Genomic DNA, 23,854 nt, shown 5'->3' on the forward strand with positions numbered 1-23,854 from the left:
TTCCGCATTGCCACCTGCCTCTGTTTCTTCCACCCGTTTCTCGCTGGACTCGCCCCTACTGAATTCTGTTCCCCAGGTGTCTCTCTTCTTCCCAATTTAGGGGAGCATTTATTTTACTTGACCTCTTGGCAGCCTATTCCCGCTGGGATAATCGGAATAGTCCTCCCTCCCCAAAGAATCTGTGACTCTAGGATCTGGGATCTGGGAAGATGTTAGGTCCCCTGGCGAAGAGGAGTCAAGGTAGCAGATAGGATCAAGGGGGTTGCTCAGGTGACCTTAAATTAGGGGGATTATCCTGGCGTACCTCAGCACCCCAATGTCATCATGAGAGTCCTTGACGTGGGAGAGGCCTGCAGGGGCGGGGGTCGGGGGGTGCGTGCACTAAGGGGTGGGGCAGCCCCGCCCCCCAGAAAGGCAGGGAAGCGGCCTCTCCCATGGCCCACACCCCCGAGAGGCCCGAGTCTGTCCCAGCACCCTGACTGTAGCCCTGCGAGACCGTGCGGGACTCTACAGAACCATGTGACACTGAACGTGTGATGCCCTGAGCCACTAAGCATGCGGGGATTTGTCCCAGCAGCTGCAGGACACAGGCCACCAGGCCGGACGCCTCTGCTCCGCGACCCAGCTCTGCCCCCCAGCTTCCTCTGAACCTTCACCAGTTCTCTCCCGGCTCCTTTGAAGGGTCCTCACCCTTTGAAGGGCTGGTCCTGGTGTGGCCGGGCCCCTGCTTATCCTTGTCACACCTCCTCCTGAAGCCCCCCACTCCCAATCCCAGGCTCGAGCTCACAGCCAGCTCTCGCAGATGACAGTCTTGTAGGGTGGTCGAGCGTGTGGATGATTCTGGAGGACCGGCTCCCGGGACTGAGGGCAGACGGGGTCTGATGTGTGACCACAGCTGCTTGGTCTAGCGCTCACCCCGTGATGAGCTCCCTGCAGAGGTCGGATCGTTTGATCCTCACGCCTAACCCCAGCGCGGTGCTCTCCTGATCTCCGTTTATCAGCGCTCAGGGACTCGGGTGAAGTTACAGCCCAGGGTCAGTCGAGGCCGGTACCCAGGCTGCCGCCGACGCCCCTGCACTCCGATGCTAATGGGGGAGCTGAGTGGGAAGAAACCCACAGCCCGCCTCCCCCTGCCCCAGGCTGGGCCCCTCCGCTCCCCGGGAACCAGTCCCCTCCCTGCTGCCCTCACCCGGCCCCCCGCCCACTCCTGGACCTCGGCCTCAGCGTCCTGACTGTCCTCCCTCCTGTCCATCTCTTTCCCAACCTGCTCACTTCATTGAAGCCACAATTCTCCTTTTGGAGCACAGATCTGACGGTGCCAGGCTCCCCTTTCCATGGCTCTCCATTCCTTCACAACAGAAACCTCATGGGGTCCATGGGGCCCTGAGACCTCTGGCCTCCGCTCTCGCTGTGTGACCTCACGGACTCCGATATATGATCCACTGACCCGCCTCCAGTTTTCATAAATGCCTCGGCCTTGGATGCTGCACACGCGGTTTCATTTCCCCAACGGATACTTCCCCTCCCCCTGCCCCTAACTCCCATTCATCCTTCAGCTTTTCTTTTCTATGTCACTTCTTCCAGGAAGCTTTCCCTGGCTCCCTCTCAGTGTCAGCTAGATGGCCATACAATGTGCAGTTCAGGGCCTTCTAAAAAGTAGGCTTTCAACAAAGAAAAAGAGTGAACTATTGATCGAAGAACTTAAGTCTTATTTTTGTCAATGACACAACTGCGCACGGAGCAGGACACCACCTTTGGTAAACAGCCGCGTCCCAGAGCACCTGGCCCCTCTTCTCTCCTGCACGGACCCTGGGCTCCTGCTACCACCCACAGCCGGGGATGTCCCCCTTCACCCTTCTGCCTGTTCAAGGACCATCCATCACTCATGAATTCTTGGAAGTCCTGAAGGATAAATTCTACATCCTCTGTAAGATTCACTACAACTTTTCCAATTCAAAATGACCTATCTTCTAAACGCTTATGGACTTTGCAGTGACCGGCGGCCCAAAACGAGATGACTTTCTCATTATTTCTTGTGAACTAGTTTTGTGTCTTCAGCTACTCTCTAACATTTTTCTTTGCAGAGGCCACATTGTATAATTTTGGGGGTAACACGTCGGGCTCAGCAGTATGCTGGGTACACATCAGACGCTTAATAGGCACCTAGCAAATGCCTGGTTTCGCACAATCCAGGCAAAATTCTCCAAATAACATCATGGATTGTGAGAACGGGAAAGGACCTAAGAGTCCTCCACTCCTGCACCCCATGTTAGGCATATGAGGTTGACCGGGCAGCACGCTGACACACCTGAGGCCACAGGTGAGAAGGGGCGGAGCCGGTTCTAAGGTCTCAGGTTCTTTGTCTCCTGTTCTAAGTCTGCTTTCTTCTTATACACACAGCACGAGTGGGGAAAGATCATCCGAGCATCAGAAAAAGTAACCCCAAACCACCATTTCCATTTCTCTTTTAAAATAACAGTCAATTCTTCCAAAATCAATTATAAGACTTCTGCTTCCAGTGAGGATGGACGAACAAGGACCGGGTTTACCTTCCTGCACGAAGCAATGAAGAAACTGGACGAAATAAAGGAAACAACAGTTCTTAAGACACTGGGCGTCAGACAGTGAAAAGCACTGACCCCTTAGGAATGAGAACCAAATGAGGTGACACCCACTCTCGCCCCAGCTTACTGCATCCAGAAAGCTCTGGGCTTCAGTACAGGAAGAAGGAACCCAGGCAGTTCCCTGAGTTGAGGAGTCAGAGCTGGAACCTGGGGAAGCTGAGAGGGCTGGAGTCCTGGAGAGGAGAGAGCTGCAAAGAAAGAGCTCTGGAGATCTGCAGAGGGTCCCCTTCAAAGACTTCAGCCAACTACTGATCGTCACATGCATGTGAAGAAACTATCTGTGGTCAGGGGAAGAACCACCCCAAAGGATGAGAACAGCCAAAATTCAGAGCACTGACAACACCAAATGCTGGTGGGAACGCAAATGGTGCAGCCACTATGGTCGATAGTTGGGCAGATTCTTATAAAACTAAACAAACTTTCAAGATATGATCCAGCAACTGTGCTCCGTGTTATTTATCCAAAGGAATCAAAAAACTTATGTCCACACAAGACCTGCACACGGGTGTTTGTAGCAGCTTTATTCACAATTGCCAAAACCTGGAACGAACTAAAATGCCCTTCCATGGGTGAGTGGATAAAGAAACTGTGGTGCATCCAGACGGTGGAATATAATTCAGCACTAAAAAGAAATGAGCTTTCAAGCTGTGAAAAGACACGGGGGAAACTTAAGTGTATATTAAAGTGAAAGAAGCCAATCTGGAAAGGCCCCAGACTGTATAATTCCAACCATATGACATTCTAGAAAGGGCAAAATTATGGAGACAGTAAAAATATCAGTGGTTGCCAGGGTTTGGGGGGCAAAGGCAAAGGATGAACAGGCAGAGCACAGAGGATATTTAGGGCAGTGAAAACACACCATATGGGGACCTTCAAGATGGTGGAGGAGTAAGACGTGGAGATCACCTTCCTCCCCACAAATACATCAGAAGTACATCTACATGTGGAACAACTCCTACAGAACATCTACTGAACGCTGGCAGAAGACCTGAGACTTCCCAAAAGGCAAGAAACTCCCCACGTACCTGGGTAGGGCGAAAAAAAAAAAGGAAAAACAGAGACAAAAGAATAGGGATGGCCTGCCCCTCGAGAAGAAAGCCGTGAAGGAGGAAAAGTTTCCACACGCTAGGAAGCCCCTTCACTGGTGGAGACAGGGGGTGGCGGGGGGGATGTTTTGGAGCCACAGAGGAGAGCACAGCAACAGGGGTGCAGAGGGCAAAGCGGAGAGATTCCCGCACAGAGGATCGGTGCTGACCAGCACTCACCAGCCCGAGAGGCTTGTCTGCTCACCCGCCGGGACGGGTCGGGGCTGGGAGCTGAGGCTCGGGCTATGGAGGTCGGATCCCCAGGAGAGGACTGGGGTTGGCGGCGTGAACACAGCCTGAAGGGGGCTAGTGCACCACGGCTACCCAGGAGGGAGTCCGGGGAAAAGTCTGGACCTGCCTAAGAGACAAGAGACCATTGTTTTGGGTGCGTGAGGAGAGGGGATTCAGAGCACCACCTAAACGAGCTCCAGAGACGGGCGCGAGCCACGGCTGTCAGCGCGGACCCCAGAGACGGGCATGAGACGCTAAGGCTGCTGCTGCCACCACCAAGGAGCCTGCGTGCAAGCCCAGGTCACTCTCCACACCGCCCCTCCCGGGATCCTGTGCAGTCCGCCACTGCCAGGGTCCCATGATCCAGGGACAACTTCCCCGGGAGAACGCACGGCGCGCCTCAGGCTGCTGCAACGTCACGCCGGCCTCTGCCGCCGCAGGCTTACCCCGCATTCCCTACCCCTCCCTCCCCCCAGCCTGAGTGAGCCAGAGCCCCCAAAGCAGTGGTTCCTTTAACCCCGTCCTGTCTGAGCAAGAACAAACGCCCTCAGGCGACCTACATGCAGAGGCGGGGCCAGATCCAACGCTGAACCCCAGGAGCTGTGCGAACAAAGAAGAGAAAGGGAAATCTCTCCCAGCAGCCTCAGGAGAAGCGGATTAAATCTCCACAATCAACTTGATGTGCCTGCATCTGCTGAATACCTGAATAGACAACGAATCATCCCAAATTGAGGTGGTAGACTTTGGGAGCAACTGTAGACTTGGGGTTTGCTTTCTGCATCTAATTTGTTTCTGGTTTTATGTTTATCTTAGTTTAGCATTTAGAGCTTATTATCATTGGTAGATTTGTTTATTGATTTGGTTGTTCTCTTCCTTTTTTTTTAATATATATACTTTTTTCCTTTTTCTCCTTTTGTGAGTGTGTATGTGTATGCTTCTTTGTATGATTCTGTCTGAAGAGCTTTGCTTTTACCATTTGTCCTGGGTTCTGTCTGTCTGTTTTCTTTTTTTTTTTCCTTTAGTACAGTTTTTAGAACTTGTTATCATTGGTGGATTTGTTTTTTGGTTTGGTTGCTCTCTTCTTTCTTTCTTTCGTTCTTTTTTATCACCTTTTTGTTTTTAATAATTTTTTTTTATTTTAATAACTTTTTTTTTTCTTTTTTCTTACTTTCTTTTTTTTCCCTCCCTTTTCTTCTGAGCCGTGTGGCTGCCAGGGTCTTGGTACTCTGGCTGAGTGTCAGGCCTGAGCCTCTGAGTTGGGAGAGCCAAGTTCAGGACATTGGTCCACCAGAGACCTCCCAGCCCCATGAAAAATCAGAGGGAGAAAGCTCTCCCAGAGATCTCCATCTCAACATTAAGATCCAGCTCCACTCAACGACCAGCAAGCTACACCGCTGGACACCCTATGCCAAACAACTAGCAAGACATGAACACAACCCCATCCATTAGCAGAGAGGCTGCCTAAAATCATAATAAGTTCACAGACACCCCACAACACACCACCAGATGCGGTCCTGCCCACCAGAAAGACAAGATCCAGCCTCATCCACCAGAACACAGGTACCAGTTCCCTCCACTAGGAAGCCTACACAACCCACTGAACCAACCGTACACACTGGGGACAGACACCAAAAACAACGGGAACTACGAACCTGCAGCCTGAGAGAAGGAGACCCCAAACCCAGTAAGTTAAGAAAAATGAGAAGACAGAGAAATACACAGAAGATGAAGGAGCAAGGTAAAAACCCACCAGACCAAACAAATGAAGAGGAAATAGGCAGTCTACCTGAAAAAGAATTTAGAGTAATGATAATAAAGATGATCCAAAATCTTGGAAATAGAATAGAGAAAATACAAGAAACATTTAACAAGGACCTAGAAGAACTAAAGAGCAAACAAACAATAATGAACAACACAATAAATGAAATTAAAAATTCTCTAGAAGGAGTCAATAGCAGAATAACTGAGGCAGAAGAATAGGTAAGTGACCTGGAAGATAAAATAGTGGAAATAACTACTGCAGAGCAGAATAAAGAAAAAAGAATGAAAAGAATTGAGGACAGTCTCAGAGACCTCTGGGACAACATTAAACACACCAACATTTGAATTATAGGGGTCCCAGAAGAAGAAGAGGAAAAAAAAGGGACTGAGAAAATATTTGAAGAGATTATAGTTCAATCAAGTCCAGGAAGCACAGAGAGTCCCATACAGGATAAGTCCAAGGAGAAACACGCCAAGATACACATTAATCAAACTATCGAAAATTAAATGCTAAGAAAAAATATTAAAAGCAGCAAGGGAAAAACAACAAATAACGTACAAGGGAATCCCCATAAGGTTAACAGCTGATCTTTCAGCAGAAACTCTGCAAGCCAGAAGGGAGTGGCAGGATATACTTAAAGTGATGAAAGGGAAAAACCTACAACCAAGATTACTCTACCCAGCAAGGATCTCATTCAGATTTGACAGAGAAATCAAGACCTTTACAGACAAGCAAAAGCTAAGGTAATTCAGCACCACCAAACCAGCTTTACAACAAATGCTAAAGGAACTTCTCTAGGCAGGAAACTCAAGAGAAGGAAAAGACCTACAATAACAAACCCAAAACAATTAAGAAAATGGTAATAGGAACATACATAGCGATAACTACTTTAAATGTAAATGGATTAAATACTCCAACCAAAAGACACAGACTGGCTGAATGGATACAGAAACAAGACCCGTACATATGCTGTCTACAAGAGACCCACTTCAGACCTAGGGACACATACAGACTGAAAGTGAGGGGATGGAAAAAGATATTCCATGCAAATGGAAATCAAAAGAAAGCTGGAGTAGCAATTCTCATATCAGAGAAAATACACTTTAAAATAAAGACTATTACAAGAGACAAAGAAGGACACTACATACTGATCAGGGGATCAATCCAAGAAGAAGATATAACAATTGCAAATATTTATGCACCCAACATAGGAACACCTCAATACATAAGGCAAATGCTGACAGCCATAAAAGGGGAAATCAACAGTAACACAATCATAGTAGGGGACTTTAACACCCCACCTTCACCAATGGACAGATCATCCAAAATGAAAATAAATAAGGAAATACAAGCTTTAAATGATACATTAAACAAGATGGACTTAATTGATATTTATAGGACATTCCATCCAAAAACAACAGAATACACTTTCTTCTCAAGTGCTCATGGAACATTCTCCAGGATAGATCATATCTTGAGTCACAAGTCAAGCCTTGGTAAATTTAAGAAAATTGGAATCGTATCAAGTATCTTTTCCAACCACAACGCTATGAGACTAGATATCAATTACAGGAAAAAAATCTGTAAAAAATACAAACACATGGAAGCTAAACAATACACTGTGAAATAACCAAGAGATCACTGAAGAAATCAAAGAGGAAATTAAGCAACACCTAGTAACAAATGAGAATGAAAACACGATGACCCAAAACCTATGGGATTCAGCAAAAGCAGTTCTAAGAGGAAAGTATACAGCAATACAATCCTATCTCAAGAAACAAAAATCAACTCAAATAAACAACCTAACCTTACACCTAAAGCAATTAGAGAAAGAACAACCAAAAAAACCCCCCAAAGTTAGCAGAAGGAAAGAAATCATAAAGATCTGATCAGAAATAAATGAAAAAGAAATGAAGTAAAAGATAGGAAAGATCAATAAAACTAAAGGCTGATTCTTTGAGAAGATAAACAAAATTGATAAACCATTAGCCAGACTTATCAAGAAAAAAAGGGAGAAGACTCAAATCAACAGAATTAGAAATGAAAAAGGAGAAGTAACAACTGACACTGCAGAAATACAAAGGATCATTAGAGATTACTACAAGCAACTATATGCCAATAAAATGGACAACCTGGAAGAAATGGACAAATTCTTAGAAAAGCACAACCTTCCAAGACTGAACCAGGAAGAAATAGAAAATATAAACAGACCAATCACAAGCACTGAAATTGAAACTGTGATTAAAAATCTTCCAACAAAAAAAAGCCCAGGACCGGATGGCTTCACAGGTGAATTCTAACAAACATTTAGAGAAGAGCTAACACCTATCCTTCTCAAACTCTTCCAAAATATAGCAGAGGGAGGAACACTCCCAAACTCATTCTACAAGGCCACCATCACCCTGATACCAAAATCAGACAAAGATGTCACAAAAAAAGAAAACTACAGGCCAATATCACTGATGAACATAGACGCAAAACTCCTGAACAAAATACTAGCAAAACAGTATCCAGCAGCACATTAAAAGGCTCATACACCATGATCAAGTGGGGTTTCTCCCAGAAATGCAAGGATTCTTCAATATATGCAAATCAATCAATGTGATAAACTGTATTACAAATTGAAGGAGAAAAACTATATGATCATCTCAATAGATGCAGAAAAAGCTTTTGACAAAATTCAACACCCATTTATGATAAAAACCCTCCAGAAAGTAGGCATAGAGGGAACTTACCTCAACATAATAAAGGCCATATATGACAAACCCACAGCCAACATCGTTCTCAATGGTGAAAAACTGAAACCATTTCCTCTAAGATCAGGAACAAGACAAGGTTGCCCACTCTCACTACTGTTACTCAACATAGTTTTGGAAGTTTTAGCCACAGTGATCAGGGAAGAAAAAGAAATAAAAGGAATCCAAATCAGAAAAGAAGAAGTAAAACTGTCACTGGTTGCAGATGACATGATACTATACATAGAGAATCCTAAAGATGCTACCAGAAAACTACTAGAGCTAATCAATGAATTTGGTAAAGTAGCAGGATACAAAATTAATGCACAGAAATCTCTAGCATTCCTATACACTAATGATGAAAAATCTGAAAGAGAAATTAAGGAAACACTCCCACTTACCACTGCAACAAAAAGAATAAAATACCTAGGAATAAACCTACCTAAGGAGACAAAAGACCTGTATGCAGAAAACTATTAGACACTGATGAAAGAAATTAAAGATGATACAAACAGATGGAGAGGTATACCATGTTCTTGGATTGGAAGAATCAACATTGTGAAAATGACTATACTACCCAAAGCAACCTACAGATTCAATGCAATCCCTATCAAGCCACCAACGGCATTTTTCATAGAACTAGAACAAAAAATTTCACAGCTTGTATGGAAACACAAAAGACTCTGTCCGAATAGCCAAAGCAATCTTGAGAAAGAAAAATGGAGCTGGAGGAATCAGGCTCCCTGACTTCAGACTATACTACAAAGCTACAGTCATCAAGACAGTATGGTACTGGCACAGAAACAGAAATATAGATCAATGGAACAGGATAGAAAGCCCAGAGATAAACCCACACACATATGGTCATCTTATCTTTGATAAAGGAGGCAAGAATATACAATGGAGAAAAGATAGCCTCTTCAGTAAATGGTGCTGGGGAAACTGGACAGCTACATGTAAAAGAATGAAATAGAACACTCCCTAACACCATACACAAAAATAAACTCAAAATGGATTAAAGACCTAAATGTAAGACCAGACACTATAAAACTCTTAGAGGAAAACATAGGCAGAGCACTCTATGACATAAATCACAGCAAGATCCTTTTTGACCCAGCTCCTAGAGAAATGGAAATAAAAACAAAAATAAACAAATGGGACATAATGAAACTTAAAAGCTTTTGCACAGCAAAGGAAACCATAAACAAGATGAAAGACAACCCTCAGCATGGGAGAAAATATTTGCAAATGAAGCAACTGACAAAGGATTAATCTCCAAAATATACAAGCAGCTCATGCAGCTCAATATCAAAAAAACAAATAACCCAATCCAAAAATGGGCAGAAGACCTAAATACACATTTCTCCAAAGAAGATTGCCAACAAACACATGAAAGGATGCTCAACATCACTAATCATTAGAGAAATGCAAATCAAAACTACAATGAGGTGTCACCTCACACCAGTCTGGATGGCCATCAGATGAATGGATAAAGAAGATGTGGCACATATATACAATGGAATATTACTCAGCCATAAAAAGAAATGAAGTGGAGGTATTTGTAATGAGGTGGATGGAGTTGGAGTCTGTCATACAGAGTGAAGTAAGTCAGAAAGAGAAAAACAAATACAGTATGCTAACACATATATATGGAATCTGAGGGAAAAAAAAAAAGGTCATGAAGAACCTAGTGGCAAGATGGGAATAAAGACACAGACCTACTAGAGAATGGACTTGAGGATATGGGGAGGGGGAGGGGTGAGATGTGACAGGGTGAGAGAGTGTCATGGACATATATACACTACCAAATGTAAAATATATAGCTAGTGGGAAGCAGACGCATAGCACAGGGAGATCAGCTCGGTGCTTTGTGACCACCTAGAGGGGTGGGATAGGGAGGGTGGGAGGGAGGGAGATGCAAGAGGGAAGAGATATGAGAACATATGTATATGTATAACTGATTCACTTTGTTATAAAGCAGAAACTAACACACCATTGTAAAGCAATTATACTCCAATAAAGATGTTAAAAAAAAAAAGAAAAGGAAAATACACCATATGATGCCATGATGGTGGCTACGTGTCATTACACATTCGTCCAAACCCACAGACTGTGCAGCACCAGGAATGACCCCTGATGTAAACTATGGACCTCGGGTGGTGATGCCATGTCAGTGTCGGTTCATCAACTGTAGCAGAGGTACCACCTGCTGAGGGGTGGTGATGGTGGGGAGGCTGTGTGTGTGTGTGTGGCTGGGGTACGTGGGACTCTCTGTACCATCCCCTCAATTCTTCTGTGAACCTTAAATTGCTCTTAAAAAGCCAATGAAAATAAAATTTTTTAAATTTTGATAAATACACACGCAGATACCTACATACCTATTCCCCTGTCTAGCTGACTAGCTATGCACCCAAGTATACGAAAAACCACGAGTTTACACTAACACCTCCTATTCCAATTCAATAGTACAGGCTTTACAGACAATTTTTAAGAGAAAATGTTCAACCTCAGAGCTGCTCTACTGAACATAAGAACAGTGTCGAAGGTAACTTAAGGCCACAAAACCCAAGGCCCCTAGGAAGGGGCGGACTGGCCCTTGCAGGTGCACGTGCGGCCCTCTGGTCACCAGTCGTGCCCTGGGTCTGCAGGCGGGTCACCGTCACCCCCTTGCAGATGCTCCTTCTGGCTCCACACACGTGGTGAAGTCGAGGCCTATTACATGGAAGAGTCTTTGCAGCCCCTGAAGTTCAAGGTGATTAAGGAGACCGCCACCCTCAAGGAACCTGTTGGGTGGAGGGAGGTAAGACAAGGGCACAGCAACTCTGAAGAGAGGCAGCGGCCGATCGGACCCAGCGAGGAAGGGCAGGCGCAGGCGCTGGTTCTGTGGCCCACGGTCCAACTCAGCACTGGGTGCAGCGGCGCCCAACACATCGTGAGCGCTCGTGAGCAAGAGCCACTGGGCGGTGAGAGGTGGAAGAGGCCGCCGTGCAGCTCTGGGCCTCGTCTCCCCACAGGGCAGCAAGGACTGACCCACCCACTGCGCCTTTGGAGACACACAGCGTGAAAAAGGCAAAATCTACTTCACACAATCTGGTGTGACCGCCACCCCTTCTGTGGCCTCCAGCATCCCTCCCGCGCCTTCCTCCCAGCAAGGTCGCTGGCCACACAGCCTGCCCCTCCCCTAGAACCCGAGGGCTTTCCCGGCGGTGGGGCCGCCTGTGTGTCTCCCTGAGGGGATGCGGGAATCGGGAGGAGGGGGCACCCTTCCTGCTTCTCTGGTGCAGCCCAGAGCTGGAAGTGAGACTCTTCCGTCTGAAAGCCACGCACGTCCTTTGAAGCGAAGCCAGGTGGAAACACTGCTGTCCGTCCCCGGCTCAGAGCAGGCTTGGGTGGGAGGGAGAAGGGAGGGTGGGAGAGCAGCGGGTGGAGGCGGAGCTCGGTGACAGGAAAGCACAGGGCAGGTGAAAAGGGGCTGAATGATAATTTGGTAAATAAACGCACGGAGGGAGGAAGCAGCGCAGACCTGGAGGGTCCCAGGGATGTGCAGCTCACACCTCACGGTCCAGAGCCCACCTGCGACGTCTGGGCCCCTCCCACGTGGTTCTGGGACCTGCCCGCGGGGCTCCCACCACGTTTTGGATGCTGCCTCTGGTACCGTGTGTGCTCAGGCCCTGTGTGCCCTCCCAGCTCCCTCTGGGCCGACACAGAGGGGTGGCTGGTAAGAGGGTCGGTCTTATCTTCAGTCTTCTTACCACCAAAAAATAATAATACATAAAGAAGGCAGGAGAAAAGTTTTGGAGATGATAGGTATGTTTATGGCGTCGATTGTGGTGATGGTTTCATGGGTGTGTACTTATCTCTAAACTCCTATAGTTGCCGACTTACATGTGTACATTACATGTCGATCATAAGAGCGGTGCTTTTTTTCAATCAGTGGAGTTCTTGCAGTCTTGATGTAAAGCTCAGGGTAGCAGGAGGGAAGGGAGCCGAGTCTGCCAGCAGCCGGTGACCCCGAGGGAGCTCGGTGCTGCGGAGAAGGCGAGAGGTACAGAGCAGACCTTGACGGCGAGGGAGCTGGTGTCCCCGGCCGGCTGGCTCAGGACTGACCCGTGAACAGTAAGGGAATGACGTGCACAGCACACAACCCCGCAGGAGGCCCGGCACTACGGTCCCCACGGGGTCACAGGGAGGCTCAGAATAAAAACATCCTGCACGGAGACGGCGAAACCAGATTCCGGTCCCACGCGCCTCCAGTTCATCAGGAAAATCAGGACAAGTCACCAGATTTTGATGTTTGAATGGACACAAAAGTGGCAGTGCTTCTAGCCAATAATAGGATAGGAGCAATGCCATAGACTTGTGATTCTCAGTGATTTATTTTCATTTATCTATTTAGTGAGTTGCTTAGCTAGTTATTCAGTGATCACAAATCAGTCTGAGAATCTGATGAAAGCTGTGAAATAATGCCATTTGCAGCAACATGGACGGACCTAGAGATTATGATACTCAGTGACGTAAGCCAGACAAGAAAGACAAATATCATATGATATCACTTATATGTGAAATCTAAAAAAAAAAAAATGATACAAATGAACTTATTTACAAAACAGAAACGGACTCACAGACATAGAAAACAAACTTAAGGTTACCAAAGGGGAAAAGGAGAGAGGAATAAATTAGGAGGTTGGGATTAACATATACACACTACTATACATAAAACAGACAGTCATCAAGGACCTACTGTATAGCACAGGGAACTATACTCCATATTTTGTAATAACCTATAAGGCAAAAGAATATATCTGACTCAATCACTTTGCTGTACACCTGTAACTAGGTTATACAACATTGTAAATCAACTCTACTTCAATTAAAAAATAACATAAAATAATAAAAAAACAAAAAATAAAACATGTTGTACATCTTAAATTTGCACAATGTTATAGGTCAAATATATTTCAATTTAAAAAAATAAAAAATAAAAGAAACTTAAAAGTAAAAAAAAAAAAAAAAGAAAGCTATAAGCCCCGACTCCAGAGAAATGCTGAGTGCAGACACCCACAAAATCTTGCATACAATTGTCAGTTAGTCCCCTATTAAGAATCCCCAACACACATTCATTTAGAACTTTCCATTTGTCCAAGTGTTCTTGTGGCTATTATTTTACCTTTCACCCTTTTTCTTTAATGGAATAAACGTCTTCGGCCAGCCCAGATTTGAAGCCTCACCCTAACCCAGGGTCTCTACCGTGTAAAAGGAGGTGTTTCCCGCCCCTGACCTCAGCATTCCCATACAGAGGAAACCCTCCACCGCCTGGAATGTTCACTTCTTTTTCCATAATGCAAACATCAGGCCTGAAGGAAAAGAGAGAAGGGAGACAGAGTAGGGAACAGTCTTGGATCTGATTCTCCATCTCAGAACTACTGGCGGAGAAAGTTTTGGGAGCAACAAAAATGCAAACGGAAAATGAAAATCACCCTCGGCCTGATGGACCCGGGCCAGCTGGGGTCAACCGTCTGAAATCAGTGGGCAGGTTCCCAGTGAACTTCAGAGAAGGGCTGACTCGGGGTCACCAGGCACAGGAAGAAGAACTTCAGGGGCAGAGTTGCCTTGGCTCCCGGGGTCAGAAGACACCCCACCAAGGCCCCCCCCCCAGCCCCTCGGGGGTCATGGAGGCCGGGGTCTCGGGAGCACCCCGAGGCAGAGGAGGATGGAGAGAGGCTCCTTGGAGACTGGCCGGGAGCAATCACAGGGCGGCCGAGACGGACGCAGAGGGGAATGATGATGGATTCCCTCACACGGGGAGCAATCAGCGTAATTTATCTCCAAATCAGCAGCCAGGCGCGGAGGCGGGCAGGCCTGGCGCGCGGGAGGCCGGGTGACAGAAATTGTTCTTTAAGCAGCCGCCCTCTGAAAATATTACCCTCTCGCCGCCACCCGGCATAATGAGGCCTTGATTATCTGTCGGGCCTGTGAGATCAGGAGTGGTTATCAAGGCCACGAGAGCCAGCTGGATCCAGCCCTGCCCAAAGCCTTCGCATCTGCCCTCCGGAGAACCTCCCTTTGTTCTCATTCCCGACGCCCTTTGCTCTGCTCTGCCGGAATTTCTCCGTTTCCTGCCCTTCTGAGAAGCAACATATTCGTGCCTGAATCTACTAACGCGGGGCCAGGCAGCAGGTCCCTGCCTATAGGAGACACGGAGCTGGACAAGAAATTCGGCCACGGTGGAGGCTGGGCGGCCCCGGATAGCGCCCCACAGCCCGGAGACCCCGCGCTGGGAGGCTGCACGCACCCCTGCTGCGGGCTGGCCCCAGGAGACAGAGGTGAGGCTCAGGCTGGCCCCGAGCTGTCCCTCAGCCACTGATGGGCAAGTGATAAGGAAAACAGCAGAAGATGTGCTTCCTTCTTCGGGGGACACATCTTTTCCCTCTAAGGGAGGGTCCCCGGCCGAGCACATCCACAGAACATGAGATGATGGACGGGGGGAGATGCAGAGCCCAGGGCAGGCGGAGGGGCCCCGGAGTGGGCGGAGCTTGTAGTCCCCACGCCCCAGCGGCCTCTCAGTGTCACTGCCCACTGCCCCCTCTAGAGAGCAAGTTCTGCGGGGGCAGGACCGGCACGGAGCCCTGGTTCCTGGACACGGTCGGGCCGGTCCATGAGCCGCCTGTGTCCCGCGCTCCCCTCTGCAAACCAGGGTCTCGTTCCTTCCCTGGGTACACGTCCAGTGCCCGCATGACGCGCACGGCCAGAGGGATGAAAGGATGAGTCCCACACCGATTCTGCCGTCGAGAAACCTGAGCGAACAGCTGACGGGAAGATCAAATGAAATGAGGACGGGGCTTTGCGAAGACGAGTGTCACCAACGTTCGCTGTTGTTGTTACACTTTGCACGTCAGCCCCCAAATGTCAACCCCACGTTTTGCACCCAGACGGTGCTCAGTGTTTGCTCACTGATGAAGCTGTACTGACTTTGGCAGAAAAACTTAAATCCGTTCTGGCAGCAAAGAAGAAACTATATTTATCGAAAGGGTATGCAGTTAAAATTCCACAGTCCCAAAACCAGTGACAAGGCAGGCAACTTGCTTTTTTTTTTTCCCAAATAATTCCCTGGTGTTGAAGGACCATCTCTAGTCATTAGAAGTGGTGCTCCACAGCCAAGAAAGAAGCTCTGAACTGCAAAGGAAGAAGCAGTGAACTCACTGCCTCAGAAATTCACTGACACAAAATAACGCTCTCTTCTGAAGCACACTGTGGGTTGGAATAGGCCGGAACAATTTGATCAATGTCTCGTTCTGTTCCAAGATATTATGAAGTCCCTTCTCCCATCAGCTGAGCGAAACGGCAAACTCAACAACAGGACCGGGACGCTGGCTGAACCGGGCAGAATGGCTCAGCCGTGGGCAGAAATCCCACCTCCACTGGCTTCGTGCCAGGACAGAAGCGCCACGGGGATGCCTGTGTTTGGTGACGGTCAAGCCACCCTCAACCGCCAGCACTACCTTGAAAAACCCAAACGCCTTTCCATGTGCTGCTTCATTCCGTCCCAGCGAGGCTGGATTCGAAGACCTGACTCTGGAGGCGAACCGTTTCACTCAGTGACCCCTCTCCGTATTTAAACACACTGCTCCGCTCACTGCGACTCTACCAATGCCATTAAAAATGATGTCTTCATCAAAACTTAGCTGGTGAGGACATAATAACATCTGGGGGTCACGGTACACAACAGTGCCTGGGTTCTGATGGGCACAGAGAAACATTCTCTCGCTTTCATAGTTCAATGGGCTGGTGTCCAGAAAGGAGGCTGTCAGAAAGCCCTCCGGATAAGGGCAGAGTGGTCGTGTGGGACAGGCAAAGGGTGGGGCGCCAGGGCCAGGCTCCGCCCCAGTTGGTCGTCAGTGAGCTGTGTGACCACGGGCCACACCCTCAACCTCTCTGTGCCAACATCAATCAGGTAAGACTCTTAACGGTGGAGGAACCCATGTCAGTAAAACACAAAGCTCAGGCTGTGAAATCAGGTGTGTGACTAGACATGGAGAGAAGAAAGCCCTCCCGATAAGGGCAGAGTGGTCGTGTGGGACAGGCAAAGGGTGGGGCGCCAGGGCCAGGCTCCGCCCCAGTTGGTCGTCGGTGAGCTGTGTGACCATGGGCCACACCCTCAACCTCTCTGTGCCAACATCAATCAGGTAAGACTCTTAACGGTGGAGGAACCCATGTCGGTAAAACACAAAGCTCAGGCTGTGAAATCAGGTGTGTGACTAGACATGGAGAGAAGGAAGCCCCCCAGCAATGTCGGCATCCCCACCATGGCTGTGTGAGCCTGGACAGCCCAGGGGTGAGGAAGCGCGGTCCAAGGAGCCAGCCCTGGCTGAGTCCCAGCTCCAGCACTCCTTTGGGTCACGGGGAAATCGCCATCCTGATTAACCAGAGGCCGACATCTGTAAAACGGGGCCAAAAGCCCTGCTTGCTACTGAGGCTACTGGAGGAAAGTAAGACTGCAACGTCTTGTGAGGCATTTACAGAAGAGGTGATTGCTTCTGTATGTAGTGTTAATGGTTTTCTGCTACTATAAACGTCCAGAAATCTGAGTGAGCCCTAAGGCTTGTTGCTGGGAGAGGGGCAGGGGCGGTGGGATTTTGTGGCGCCCCGGCCTGTTTCCCTAGGTCCTCGTATAACTTTGTGGATGGAGACCACGGAGCCATCCCTGCCGGAGGTGGAGCTCCGTGTTTATAGACGACGTGGTGGGTCCACATGTGGGACGTGGTCCCTGGACCTCAGGAAACAACAGAAGTAGGAAATAGTAAAAAATAATGGAGTTATTAAGAAGTAGCAGGGGATTGGAAGGAGGTGAGATAGAGAAGCAGAGAGGAAAAAAGAGAGAGAGCTGAAGGAGGGGAGACAGAGATGGAGAGAGAGAGAGAGAGATGGGGAGGGAGAGAGAGAGAGATGGAGAGAGAGAGAGAGAGATGGAGAGAGAGAGAGAGATGGAGAGGGAGAGAGAGAGATGGGGAGGGAGAGAGAGAGAGATGGAGAGAGAGAGAGAGAGATGGAGAGAGAGAGAGAGAGATGGGGAGGGAGAGAGAGAGATGGGGAGGGAGAGAGAGAGAGATGGGGAGGGAGAGAGAGAGAGATGGGGAGGGAGAGAGAGAGAGAGATGGAGAGGGAGAGAGAGGGAGAGGGAGCTTTTCAACCAAGAAATGCCAAAGCAGAGGGGAGAAATTTTAAACGAACCAATAAAAAGATGAACACCTCCAAGTTCTTAACGGGGTGCCTGCAGGAGAAGCAGGTGCCGTCTGTCTGGAGGTGAAGGACGGAGGCTGACGGGGGTTTCCTGGAGCCAGGGCAGCCACACCAGCCGGGCAGCCAGCCGTGAGCACCGCAGCGGGGCCACCGCACGGCAGTCCCCTGCTCTGACCACCCGAGTCTAACATTGAAAGAAGCCCCTGCCAACCTCCACCTCCAAATATCACACAACGACGACTCAATGGGCCTCACAGCCCAGAACTACGCAGGGAGGGGCCTTCTGGGGGATGCAGTCCAGCTCACTCGGGCTGACACAACCCACGGCCTTTAACACCAATACTGAGATCAAGACGGCCCTGGAGAAGATAGAAACGCACCTGATCCACAGCCCGCCTTCTGGGCCTCTCTCCAAAGGAATGGAAACCAGAATCCTAAAGAGAGAGCACTGCAGCATTATTCACAATAGTAATAATAATAATAATCAAAACGAGGGCTGGAGGAAACTTTTGGAGGTGATGGATAGGCTTTAGCATAGACTGTGGTGACGGTTTCATGCTGTATCCTTGTCTCCAAACCCATCGGGTTGTGTACATTAATTATGGACAGCATTTTGTACGTCAAAGAAGAAAGTGGCACTGGAGATGTGATTTCTAGACTCTGAAAACTCAAGTCATGGGGAAAGACAACCTATACACGAATTTTCAGGCTGTGCTAAGCACCAGAGTGAAGCCATGATCATGAATGCACGTATGCAGAAGACGGCAGGAAACTGAACTTTCAACTCCGTGGAGCCCAGACCGTGCAGAGCTGGTTCCCGGGGCAGAGGGCAGCCCCGCCTTCCTCCACCACCTTCTCTAGCTCCCGTGAGCCCCCAGACCAGGCACGTGTGCTCTTCCTATCTGGCCCAACGTGGCAGTTTCTGGATTCTTATGAAAAACCACCAACCAAGAGCTGGAGAATCGTAAGGAGTTACAGGCCTGGTTCTAGACGCAGCTGAGGGACCTGAAAGGCCAGCTTCCGGAAGCAGCTGGCTCGGAAGCCCTTGTTTCAAGTGAACAAAATTGAGCTTAAATGTGAAAAAATCCATACAGAGGGCCAGTACAGACATATAATGTATATAAACATAGCTCCTCATCTCAGGAGTAAAAGTGTGAGTTTGTTTTCTGTTATAATTCACAGTAGTTCCATGTCTGCGTTTAGAACCTATGTTGGTGGACCATCGTGTTGGTGCGTTTCATGCTACGTGGTGACTAACCTATTTGATTTTTCTTTAATCAAAGGCTCCTGAAGGGCACCAAGATTCTAAAAATCGGCTTTTTTTTTTTTGCTGTAATGAAAGAAAGCTCAGACAGGGACGGTGACCAATGTCCAGATGCATTTTTCACATGAGACAGACATTTCTTAATATGTTTGTTCCCTTCTTTTTGGCGTTAATCCCCTCAGAGTTATTCATTTTACTGTTAATAAAAGACCATCAAAGGAGCATTTAGCGCTCAGCATGGTCGCAGCAGGGATTTACTGCTCAGGTCTCTGGAAATGTGGTCTCCAACACTATGTACCATGCGTCCGTGCGTGTATAGACCCACATGAATGCATATACTCTGGTTTTGTTCAGGTTAATGCTATAATCTAAGGGAAAAGAAAAAGCACCTGCATAAAATAAAAATCTCAAAGAATGGGTCAATAGCCATTGAAAATAATGTTGGAACAGGTGTGTAGGAAAATCTTTGATCTTGAAGACCCTTTTAAAAGTGTCAGAAACAAAGTACATGCTTAAGTCAAAGAGAAAACCCCACAAGTATTGTTTTCGAAAGTAAGGTGGGTTTTCGGTTTAATGCAAACGTGGCTCTATTGCCTGATGTTCATAGGATGCAGCTGAAAAGACAAAATCCAAGGGAATTAGCCGTGTGGCGCCCAGGGATGCTGTTTTCTCAGGCAGACCTGCAGGGGAGCCCTGGGCACATTCTAGAAACCCAGCAGGAACGCAGGCGAGGGTCTCCTGTGCTGACCATGGCCACGGCCTCTGCTCCTCCCACGGGAGTTTGAAAGCCAACAGCAGGTCAGCTGAGGGTCAGGGGTTACGGGAGAGGGAGAGGCGTGTGCTGGTGGTCAGGACCCAAAGCGTGTAGCTCCAGCGTCCCTGACTGCGGCACCTCTGAAAGTGACAGGGCCGAATGACGTGTGGGATGAGCATGGGTCTGGAGCCAGGCGTCCTCGCTTGCTTGAAAGATGCGTTTCCTCCTAATTAAGTACAGGTGTGAGCCCGGCGCTCCAGGGTGGATGCACATTGGGCAGGACTGGTCCACCCATGCCCGCACGGGTGCAGTGTCCACGCGGGCGGGCAGGGCTCTGAAACATCCCTCCTCCAGCACTTTGGTCACTGGACCCCTTCACGTTCTTACAAGTTATGCAGGACCCCAAAAAGCCTGTGCTCACGGGGCCATGCAGACCTCTACTGATCATATCCTGCCATTTGCAGCAACATGGATGGACCTTGAGGGCGTTATGCTGAGTGAAAAAAAGTCAGACAGAGAAAGACGAACACCACTCTATGTGGAATCAAAACAGAAAACAACAGAAAAAGAGCTCATAGATACGGAGAACAAATTGGCGGTTACCAGAAGCAGGGGTGGCGGGTGGAAGAGTGGGTGAAGGGGGTCAAAAGGCACAAACTCCCGGCGATAAAACCAGCCAGTGCTGGGAGGTGATGCACAGCGTGGGGGACTGTAGTTGTTAACACCGCATCGCACGTTTGCTGGTTGCTGAAACAGTAGGTCTTAAAAGGGCTCAGCACAGACTGGAGTTGAAGAACCACCAACATCGAGGCTGAAAAGTGATACAAGAAGAAAAGGACACGAACAAGCTTCTAACTTCTCCTAGAGGGTCACGGAGAGCTTCCAGAGGAGGTCGTGTCCTAACAGGAACCCTGGGAAAATGAGCAGGAGAACCCCACAAGTGGAGGGGAGAGGGGACACGCCAGATGGAGGGAAGCAGGTTTGCAGGAAAGGAGCTCAGATCTCTCATCTTATCCCATTACCTTCACTGGTCCCTTGGAGTAAACACTAGCTCGTCCGCCCGAGCCTCGGTTTGCTCATCTGTAAAATAGGATGCCAATAACTACCTCGTTGGTTGTTTGAGTGTTGAATTGTACGACGTGTGTAGAGCACCGGGCCCAAATCTCCGCCGGCCCTGGGCCCTGACCCACTGTGAGAGATGAGAGGTAGGTCTTTGCAACAGAGTTTGACAGGGTCCCCTCGCCCCCAAATAATTTATTAACATTTCTCTTTGATGATATAAAACTATGTTTGGAGCCTTGATTCTATCTATCATATATTTATATGCAAGTAAAAATAAATAAGGTGATAATGAGGTTCTACTTAAAGAAGCCCTTGAATTTAAGTGTTTGTGAATGCCTTCGAACTTGATTACAAAGTTCAGGGCCTTGAGTGACAAAAGCTCTGAAAAGAATTTATGTCCAATAGAGAGGTAGCTCCCCGGCATGAAACCAAAACTTGCAAATCTGTACGCTCTCAATCAGCTGATGTAATTTGGGAGATGGGGTGGGGCCTGGACCCCAGAATATCAGATTTGGAGACATCCGTGTGGGCATGCCAGAACACTTTGAAAACTTGGAAGAGGTCTTTCTTGATCTATAGGTTTTGTTTGAGTGAGCTCTCAAAAATGAGTATCTAAGTGGCCAGCAGTATAAAGCGAGTTACTGTATCTTCAAGTTAAATGTCAAATGTGTGCGTGGGTGTGCATTATTTTTAATTTTGAAATAGATTCTGTGCAGTGAATGCTCCCATCAGATTGTTCAAGGGATGAACCCACAACCTGAAATGGATGCCGTATTCCAAAGGCACCGTGTAAACATCAAGTTTGGCGAGCCAGCCAACGTATACCCCAGCTAAAACTGAAGGCGGTCTTTGTCTTCAGAAACAAAGTCTTCACAATCTTAGGTTTTCTAATACAAAGTAGTATTTGCTTTAGTCCCAAATTTTTCTGAAGTCTTGCCAGGAGCAGAATTTTCCAGATGCCCTTGTATCAGAAGATGCGTGTCTGTTCCTTTCTATGTAGAAATATGAGCTGAAAAAGTTTGGAATCTGTGAGACCAGCACCTCCATCTAGAGAAACTGAAATGACCCTCCCAGCACCCCAACACTCCAGCTATTTTAAACCATTCACCATTCTCTTCTTAAGGCCCAAGTCAAATGATTCTCCCCTGTGAAGCCGTCCACAACCCCCCTCATCAGAATTAATCACTCCCTTTCTGTGCTTCCCAAACACTTCACAGCCTTGATCGTTTAAAGGCTTCTTCTACCCTGCAACTGTGAGATTCACAGTCATACAACCACGCCCCTCACCATCCTCTGAGCATTTGTCCACAAACTGTATCTTCCATCCTACTCTCTTATGCTTTTCCTGGGGGGAGGGGGGCTTTGACTTCTGATCTTTGTTTCTCCCAGCCAATAACTCAGGAGTTTACACAAAGTAGGTATTCAAAAAGTATGTATTAAATTGATTAAATGATTTTTTTTTGAAGTTCAAGTAACGGAATGTGGCAGAGCAGCATTTGAACCCAGATCTGCTGGTTCAGTATGCAGCTCACTGACGCTTCCTGTGCAAAATGTCCCCTCCATTCTTATAGCTCCATGTTCAGCAGCTGTAAACTCTCCCATATGTAACTTTCAATCAAATCAGGTCTCTCTGGTCTGTTTACATAGAGGTATGAAGCAGCAAAGTCCAGAAGAAGGGTGGCCCCAGACACCTTCCACAGAGGTGTCCATAATCACTGCACCTTCCCCCCACCACACACAATATTACATGTCCACTCCCAGCTGGCCCCATGGGCTTCTTACCAACAGGTACCATAAGACACCATCAGATACCAATGGAGACCAATGGAGACCACTGCCATATTTACACCCAAGGCCATGCTGCTGTCCCAAGCAAAAAGCTACTCCAAAAGCTGGCACCCCAAACTGCCTCTTTGAAAGATAAGATTCCTGGCTCCTCTGTAGGATGTAGTGATTGTTCAGGACAGGCCACCACCTATATCACCAACATCACATTGGCCTTAACTGCAGAGCTGGCTAGCAGGACTGCTGTCCCATGGAGAAAGCAAGTCCAGACGGGGCGTTCACGTCCACTGGAATGTCCCTATTAGAACCAGTCACCTTTCCTAACTGCTGTGTCATGATTTTCAGCAAGGACACCATACTTGGGGATCACCTGTACTGACCCCACTCTATTGTGAGGTAATCCGCAGCAACAAGCCTGCAGGCTCAGGGAGCGGAGCTGGACAAAACCAAAGGCCCACAAAACCCAGAGAGGCTCAGGCAGCTGTAGCTCCACATTCCCTGAGGAGTCTTGTGAAAACACTCAGAAGCTTAGCAGGGCACTTAGTTTGTAAAAGGTCTGTCTCCCAGCCTGCGTCTGCATTAAGAAAAGCATTCGACATCTTGGGATTACAAGAGCGACGATCACAGCAAAGCCAGGAGGCTGACCTCGCTCTCGCGGGCTCAGCAACTAGTTTAGACTTAGGTGCCGATTTCTACATAAGCCCTGAACCTCCCTTTAGCAAACAAAAGCTAGAGAAAAATTTGGGGCCTCCTTGGACTGGAGAAGAACATCAGAGGGGCGGGGGAGGGGCAGCGGCAATGCAAGCTGGAAAGGAGGGTCCACACTTCACTCCCCACCAGATCCACCAACTCCTTTCACACAAAAAGGAAAACTCGCAGCTTTTGCACACAATCCCTTCGGCCACTTTAGAGAGACTCCTTTTCTCATGTTCCTGCTCTGGGTTTGGCTGGAAAGTACGTCTTGAAAGCAAAAAGCGAATGAAGAAACAGTTGAAGAAGACACTCTGATGGACATCAGAGCTGCTTGGGGGCTGTCAAGGTGCGGAACAGCGACTGAGAAAAGCCTTCTGTACGTGGGCGCTTGCCCTAAAACAAGTGCTGCAGTCACCACACAGTTTTAGGGAATATTGAAATCCCACAGGGAAACTGCTGTGGGCTGTCTGAGTTAGCCCGCTATTAAATGTCTGCAATAATTAGCAAGAGCATGAATTGTTCCTTGCTTCTTCTTGGCCAAAGACGCCAAGAACAAACAAATCTATTGTTGGTAAAATTGGGGTTTTAGTATGTATTTTCCTCTGTAACTCACCTATTACAT

This window comes from Balaenoptera borealis (assembly GCF_965194805.1).
Source record: "Balaenoptera borealis genome assembly, chromosome: 7".
Lineage (NCBI taxonomy): Eukaryota > Metazoa > Chordata > Mammalia > Artiodactyla > Balaenopteridae > Balaenoptera > Balaenoptera borealis.